We start from the raw sequence: 9,119 nt of genomic DNA, 5'->3' as shown, positions 1-9,119 counted from the left end.
AACAGTATTACACATGCTGATTTATCCGTATCAGGACTGATTTGCTCATATCATTTTATAAATATAAATATCACACGATGAACGAAGTTGCATACCTATAAATATTCAATGAGGTACGAAATGGTAAGGGTACGAAATGACTATAATCCATTACATCATGACAAGAAAACAACGCCACTTATGCACAGGCACTTGTTTCAGAAAAAAAATTTCCTTTATACCTTAATATAACACAAGGTACTTAACTCGCATGTTTGAAAAATGTCAACCGGTCGCGAAATTCCGTTATATTTCTATTTCTCGGTTGTCAACCCCACTAAAACTTGTTATGCCGTAAATCTAAATTGATTTATCTACACAATAGTGTATAACACGCCTACCTTTGTTGTCGGAATCATTCGTAGTAGTCCTACCCAAGTATGTCAACCGTAATTATTTCGTCTACCAACACCCGATTGGAAATATAAGACTCGCAGTAAAAGGTATCTTTCCACTCTCTTTTTATATCTCGGTTTCCGATTGGTCAAATTTTATGGGAAGGTCTATTGCTAAAAATAAATGTTTCTTGGAGTTATCTGATCATTTCTCATTTCATATGTATAGTCCATTGAGAGTCTGAATGACATTGATGGAATGGGGAAAATTTGAGTCTAAACATAGAAAATCGTAACTCATTAGACATACCTCCAAAAACACTTGTTAGATTTTTTCACGGAATCTTTTACAAATTTACTATCTGGATGATAAGTTCTATTCAGACAAAAACTAACAGTGTTTTTAAATACTTTTTATAATTAATCATTTACTGCGAGTCTTATATTTCCAGTCGGGTGTTGGTAGACGAAATAATTACGGTTGAATACTTTGGTAGGACTACTACGAATGATTCCGACAACAAAGGTAGGCGTGTTATACACTATTGTGTAGATAAACCAACTTAGATTTACGGTATAACAAGTTTTAGTGGGGTTGACAATCGAGAAATAGAAATATAACGGAATTTCGCGACCGGTTGACATTTTATTTGTGTGTGCATTTTTCTTCCTAGCTGGATGGTAGTTTTTTTTTAATTGATTGAACACAAATCAAAGAAAAAACAGTCACAGCCTTATAAATACCACACCCTATTACCGGTTAGTATTAAAGCCGATACAATGGGATCTGTTTTCAAAACACTTGTTTTGCTATAGTGTATAGCTGAGTTTTGTCTGTCGTTCCGATTCGCATTGCAATGCAGTGGATTTTGCAATCGTGTACACCAGATTTTGATCTGTTTTGCCTATTGCATATGCAGTACCGACAGCCGGCAATATGATGTGTACATTTGTACTTAGCAACTCGACTCAGCTTTTTCACATTTGTTTTAGAGTTGTCCCTCTTTTTACAGTTTCGCAAATAGCGTCAGATCGGTTTCAGTGCTTCCCTTCTGTTTGCATATTTTAATGGAAATATATTTTGGTGTAAAGGTAGAACTTGATCAAATTTACATAATGTATTTGCAAATTTATCAACTACAAGTACATGTATAAAGGTAAGTTCCTTAAAACCTATTTGATGTTCCAGAATGCAACTAGTTTGAAAAATGTTTAAAACATGTTTTTTTTTCGTATATTTGGATTTGTTTTGTATCGTTGATACAATTAATATATTGAGTCAACTTAACCACAAGCCATTTTCAGATGCGGATCAAGGATTTTGAAAGGGGGGCGGGCCCCAAAACTAGACAATATTTGTGGGGAAACCGATGAAAAGTCTGGATTTGCCATAATTAAACCTCCATAATTCCCCCCCCCCTCCCCACCCAAATCCGCCTCTGATTTTTGTTATTGCCATTATACGCCATTTCAGTATATAACAACAGTCGAAACCCCAAAAGGTGGTCTTGTGTTAGCGTACTCGCCTTTAAAGTCTGAGCGTTGTTCCTGTGTGTTCCAAACTTTTTCGATGTGATATCGACATTATTTAAAGATCGACAGAGAAGGATACATAACATCGTCTATATAAAATCAAATTGTGTTATAATGGAAATTAGGGACATATGCCGATATGTTTTATTTATATCGGTAAGTTATCGTTCTTCAAATGCTTTTCCAAAAGCTAACTTGAAGAGTTTACTGCAGTAGTCCTGCACAAAATGATTATGCCTGAGGGTATCTAACCCACGATTATGGTCTGTGATTGGTTTCTTCTCTAACTCAAGTAAGTTTTAAGAACAAATTAATCCAATGAGTTAAGAACAAAACTCATTAACAAGCGAAAAAAGTTACATTTAGTAGCAAAGTAAATTGAGGGATTAAAAACAATTTTATTATCTTTTTTTTTACAAACACATAAAACAAACTACGTCAGTTTTCCAGTTTAGAGCTCTAATATTCCAATTTAAAAAATTATTTTTTTTGGTGTATAATGATCATACCAACGGAGTATTATGGTAGAAACTATAACGAAGCTTAGATGAAGATAAAGTAAATGTATTCGCATAGACTGAAAATATTGCCGTTCGATCGCCTAGTCTCTGGAAATTGTACATATACATAATATGTGTAATTGTCGACATTGTCTTAATTAATAAGATACACCATATAATGCAAAAGTACGTGAAAACATTCCTGTTATTTTTTCATGTCAAAATATGCCCAGGAAAACATGTATCCTCAAAGTTTTTCAATTAATAAACAAATAACAAATTTAACTCCCTGCATGTGACTATTAAATTATATGGTTTAAACTATAGAATTCGAACTAGAACTATGTTATGTTCTATATACTGATCGACAAGGGATAGTCAATGAAATGCAGTTATGACCAAACGTATAATAATTATGGACAGATGTATAATGATTCAGCTTATTGATGATACTCCAGTAACGTATCCATGCAGAATTCGGAAAAAAACGAGGGTAAAAATAAATTGGCACAACGAAATTGATCCCAATAAAGGGGAGACAAGTCAAATATCTGAAGTATAAGGAAAATGAATATGGTTATACAGCTAATAATAAAATTTAATGATCTAATAATTAAATTGATTTATTGCATTCAAAATACATGTATTTGTTTATTGAGTTTCGATTGTACAGTCAGTCCATTGTTTACGGTTTGCCATTTAAATCTTTACAACAATATATTTAAACATACGAAAGAATATGCTTTGAAGCGCCTCGTGGACTTTTGTCATATATAAACACGTGTTCCCGCTCAATTTTCATTCAATGATTATTTCTCAACAGAATTGCACAAGGACAGGACCAGAGCGTAAATAAGATAAGTTGTTTAAGTTTATCCGTTATACTTTAGATATGTTTCCTTTTATTCATTTTAATTCACTTTATATTTAAAGAAAAAACCTTTTTTTTTTTTTTTTTTTTTTTTTTTTACCTGTGAGTTGAAATTCTGCGACGATAAAGTAAAACGGGTAACTTTAAATTTAACACGTGTTCGCATGTGTTCGTATAATTATATGTTTCTCGTCACGTTCATTATTAAATTATTGAATTGTTTAATGTCACTTGAATTAGATTTATATATATATATATATGCTTATTTATTACCATTCAATTTCATTTACTTATGGTTGTTGCATTTAATTCACAGTTCTTTAACAAGGTATTTATATCGTTTTAAGTTTTTGTTTCTATTTTACCATAGTAGCAATAAATATTCTCATGTATAATTAGCTATGGAATACTTGTGTAAGCTTGCTGACAAATATACGCTTAGTTACATTATTTTAATTTACGTTCTTTACCTGCATATAATTCGGGTACTAAATTGACACTGAAATACCGGTTATTCAACGGAAGGCCCGATTATTACAAATATGACGGCATTTATTTAATTATAATACAACTGCTGTTTAGTTTGCTGCATGTTATTGTGCATATAAAGCTTTCTTTAAATTTGATTCAACAAATGACACTGATATTAATATTATACCTGTTATCATGTTATGGAACGCACGATTATTACAAATGTAATGGCATTTACAACTGCCGTTCAAATTACTGCTGGTTATTATACACCTATAGATGTCTTAAGAGGCGTACATTATATAAACATTTATAATAGTATATATTTTAGGTACGGGGCATTTTATCTATATGCAGCCGAGGCATCAATGTAATGTTTCATAAATTAAAGCATCTTTATATATTTATAAAAACAATATACTTATAATGACTTCATTTTATAAAAGAATAGAAGAAATGAAGTAAGCCGGAGATTAAGACCAAGGGTAAACAACGTTGGGGTTCAACGACCTGCTCATCGTGAAGCACCAGCACCAGAACAGGTACCCGTCCCTGAGGAAGTTGTCCGAGTGGTTAACAGAGGAAGACACGGAAAAAGAAGGCGTGCAGCGCCCGAGCTTCAACAAGCAGATCAACCTGTGGAGCCCAATAATCAACCTCCACCTCAGAAACAACTGAAAACTACGGCAGCTCAGGCTCAACCGGGTAATACTTTAAATACTACTGTCCTTTGTTTATACCATGTTCTAATGAAATTGACACAATTATTTCTCAGCAAATAATAGAGAAAATTCGGAATTGTAAAAATGTTGATTTTGGTACTCTTCTTAAACAAAATAGTCAATATTATAGTAGTTTGGACCAGAAACAAAGTGTTACTGTTAAAAATGGAATGCTTGTCATTTCTCATTAAACTTCAAAGGACAATACAATAAATAACATTGAATTATGGACTGAAGCATTTGCAATTTTTTTCTAAAATTCTTCTCCAAAAACATGCTAGCTTAGCACAAGACTTGTTTACATACATGTTAATCATAAATGATTTTATATCAGATGCACCTTTTGACAGAGTTTACCCGTATGATAGAAAATTTAGATTAAGTGTATCACTAAAACACTCCAAATCTTTGTCTGAGATTGATGGCTTTCTTTGGTTGAAATTCATTGTAGAGGGATCGCAAGGCACACCTAATCCTGTAGTTTGCCACGTTAACTTACAAAGACCTTGTTTTGACTATAACTTTAAAGGTTATTGTGATAAATCTCAAGTGTTTTACAGACATAACTGTATGAAATGTTCATTACAACATCCAGTCTTATGTGTTAGATTTGATAGCTTACAAAGTAACCAAGGTTTTCATAAGGGATCATTGATGCCACCAGTGTTTATCCAAAATAGATCTCGTATGTCTAACCAGTTTCAACAAAACAGGCCTTCATTTGTTCAACAAATAGATATAGGCCACCAATAAACACAAGGTATTCCGTCCCTAGATTTAATCAAATGACATATAGTTAACTTTTCTTTCAGAATTGTCAAGGATAAATATGATATTTGGAAGAAGGGACATTTACCTATTAATATTGAACAATTAAGATTATCCTAATGAACAGGATAAACAAATTTTGTTTATTGGTTTTAAATTTGGATTTAGCTTGAATCATGATTGACCAAGATTTCCACTTGAATCAAAAATTTAAAATCTGTTTTGTCAAATCCTATTGAAGCTAGATGTAAGATTGAATCTGAAATATCATTATGAAGAATAGCAGGTCCTTTTTGTAAAAGACCAATATCTAATCTTAGATATTCTCCAATTGGATTAGTTAAAAAAAAAAAAAAAAAAAAAAAAAAGAAGTTTTTTCGTCTGATTACCCATTTATCATATCAGCCATTGAGCAGCGTTAACGACTTCATTGATGAAAGGTTTACCTCGTTAAATATTCTTCATTTGATAATGCTGTTGATTACTTCCGGTTTATACATGAGATTTTGACTACTTGGTTTTAAAATTGTAGATGAATACTACATAGACGAGGCAATGACATTGGACTGCTCAATTTCATATGCTAAATTTGAGAAGTTTTTAGCCTTTTTGAATTGGTTTTTAAAACAATCTGGTTTAAATAATATAGACCACTATTTGGAAGATTTTTAATTTTGTTGGCTAATCAAATTCTGATGAATGTGAACAACTGATATTTCAGAATGATGAAATTTGCAAGGATATTGTAGTCTCACTTGCAAATAAAAAAAAATGAAGGTCCAACTACACTGATTGAGTATCTGGGTCTTACAATTGATACTATTAATATGCTTGTTTAAATTCCACATGAAAAAATTGAAGAACTTTTAAACTGAATTAATAATTTATAAGCCATGAAAAAAGTAACGTTAAAAAAATTGCAGCCAATATGTGGTTCATTAGTTTTCTACGCGAAGACTATACCTGCTGGAAGAGCGTTTAGTTGTATTCAACCATGGACAAAGTGTCAAAATCGTTTCATTTTTAGCTATTGATATGGAAATTAATTTTGGAACAGTATAACAGGATTTCGTATTTAAATGACATAGGATGGATATCAAATTTTTATATTGAACTATATACAGATAGTGCTGGTGAATTAGGTAAAGGGTGTGCATTTATATTAATGGTCAATTGAGTGGCATAAAGAATGGAATAGTTCAGAAATAATTGAAGATATAACATATTTTGAAATCATTCCAATAACACTAGTTTGATAAATTATACAAGAAACATACTTTTTCACATTGATAATCTGGCAGTAGCGAATGTTTTAAACAAAATGTCAAGAAAATATTTACTAGTTACGTCCGTTTTGAGTTTAATTATTCACTGTTCACTCATTGGTAATTTTCAGTTTAAAGCTGTTCACATTTTGTCAAAGGACAATGCAATTGCTGATGCATTATCTCGTGCAAATTTTCACAATTTCAATGTCTGCACCACTTGACAGCGATTTTCCACATCCAATTCCAGTGGAGTTCTGGAACCTTTTAAAGATGAAGTGAATAAACTTTTACAGCAATCTGTTTCTTCAAATAAAATGGATGTGTATGAAAATGCATCTATTCATTCATAAATTTCTGACCTTTTTTCGAATAGAGGAAAGTTGGCCACCTCCTGTTAATCATACAATTAATTTACATATCTTTCAAAAATAGTTATTCCTATAACCTTCAAAACATATCTATCAGGAATTAATCATAAGTTGAAAATGAATAATTGAAATGATTATAGCAAATCATTCATTTTGGAAATAATGTTAAAAGGTATGCAGCGTCTGGGTAATAGATATGATTCAAGAAACCTATTACTGTTGATGTATTAAAACAACTTGAATTAATTCTTCAATGTTGGTAAATGTTAAGGGGAGGATTTGCTTAAGCCTTTTTTGGATTTATGAGAATAGGAGAAATCACAAAACTGATAATCATGTTTAAAACAATTTCAGATATTAATTTTGATGATATTAATTCTAAAATTTTTGTTACAATTATGTCTTCTAAGAAGGATCAAATTGGTTGTTCGACAAGTTTAATATTGTCCTCAAATGATAATGATGATGAACATTGTTTTGTCAAAACATTTACAGATCACTTACAGTTATATACAAGTTGATGTGGGCAGGAATGTCCGGTATGTCACTATATAATTTTGTACCAATAGTAGAGAATGTGAAACATGGTGGGGGTTTACCAGATGCTGTTTTGCTCCACTGTGGTGGCAATGAAATTAGACTTGTAAACTGTGCAAAAACTTTTATATTATATTTAATTTATGCTAGATATAGTTGGACGTATGGTGAATGGAAGTTAAAAAATTATTTTTTCAAGCATATTACCAAGGTTGAAATGAAGATGTTCAAAAGATTTAAGAGCAATGGATGGAACCAGGAAACGTATTAATAGGGGAATTAAATCACATTTAATTAAAACTGGGGGGTTACACTATAATTCATTCTGATTTTGAAGTCAAACTTTTATTTTTGGTTAGTCATGATGGAGTATATTTATCGTTTATTGGCAATGATATAGTTTTGAATTCTTTTCAAACTGCTTTAGAACAGTTTGATTATATACCAAATAATTCTGTTTATCCGATGCATGAATGATGTTTGTTTATATTTGTTGTATGTTAGAATGAATAACAACTAGTTGATCATATTTTTGTTTAATTTATGCTGCTTATTCAATTGTCATGGCGGATTAGCATTTGATTGAGAGTTCACTAAAATGCCAATTTTGGCAGTGATTTATTCAAATATTGTTCATTGAGCTGTTATGGATCTGCCCAGCAGCTAGAAATTATTATGCATTTACTGTTGGTTTTACCTTCAGTGACCAATTGTCATCAAGTTTTAACTTGTTGGCCAGTTTGTTGATGTTGGTTGTTTGTTGGTTGATATTGTTGAATATTGTTGAATAAATGCCATGACAAATAATAAGCCAAATTTCAATTGTTTGTTGTTTATATTATTCTGGCGAAGGAATGAAACAAAACAAATCTATAATTGTATATTTATTGCACAAAATGAATATGCAATAATAAAATTTAATGATCTAATAATTAAATTGATTTATTGCATTCAAAATACATGTATTTGTTTATTGAGTTTCGATTGTACAGTCAGTCCATTGTTTACGGTTTGCCATTTAAATCTTTACAACAATATATTTAAACATACGAAAGAATATGCTTTGAAGCGCCTCGTGGACTTTTGTCATATATAAACACGTGTTCCCGCTCAATTTTCATTCAATGATTATTTCTCAACAGAATTGCACAACCCACCCTCCCTCCCTTTAATAAACAAAATTGCTGCTGTTTTAAGTTTATTTTTCAGATTACATGGTAAACAGATCCACATGTGTTGAATATTTCAATTAGATTGTCATATATCATCAAAAATGTCGGACGTTTCAACATTCATCGGCGATTCAATGAAACCTGAATATTCAAGAAATTTGCAGTAATAATTAAAAAAAAAAAAATGTCTATCGTCATGGCATTACGTTCTATATGGAAAGTGCGTTGGATGTCATCATCACATTGATTCAACTGGCAGTGATTTATTCAAATATTGTTCATTGAGCTGTTATGGATCTGCCCAGCAGCTAGAAATTATTATGCATTTACTGTTGGTTTTACCTTCAGTGACCAATTGTCATCAAGTTTTGACTTGTTGGCCAGTTTGTTGATGTTGGTTGTTTGTTGGTTGATATTGTTGAATATTGTTGAATAAATGCCATGACAAATAATAAGCCAAATTTCAATTGTTTGTTGTTTATATTATTCTGGCGAAGGAATGAAACAAAACAAATCTATAATTGTATATTTATTG

The sequence above is a fragment of the Mytilus californianus genome, unplaced genomic scaffold (assembly GCF_021869535.1).
Source record: "Mytilus californianus isolate M0D057914Y unplaced genomic scaffold, xbMytCali1.0.p SCAF_4, whole genome shotgun sequence".
NCBI classification, from domain to species: domain Eukaryota; kingdom Metazoa; phylum Mollusca; class Bivalvia; order Mytilida; family Mytilidae; genus Mytilus; species Mytilus californianus.
The sequence above is the reverse complement of the archived record's forward strand: the minus strand, read 5'-3'. Positions refer to the sequence as shown.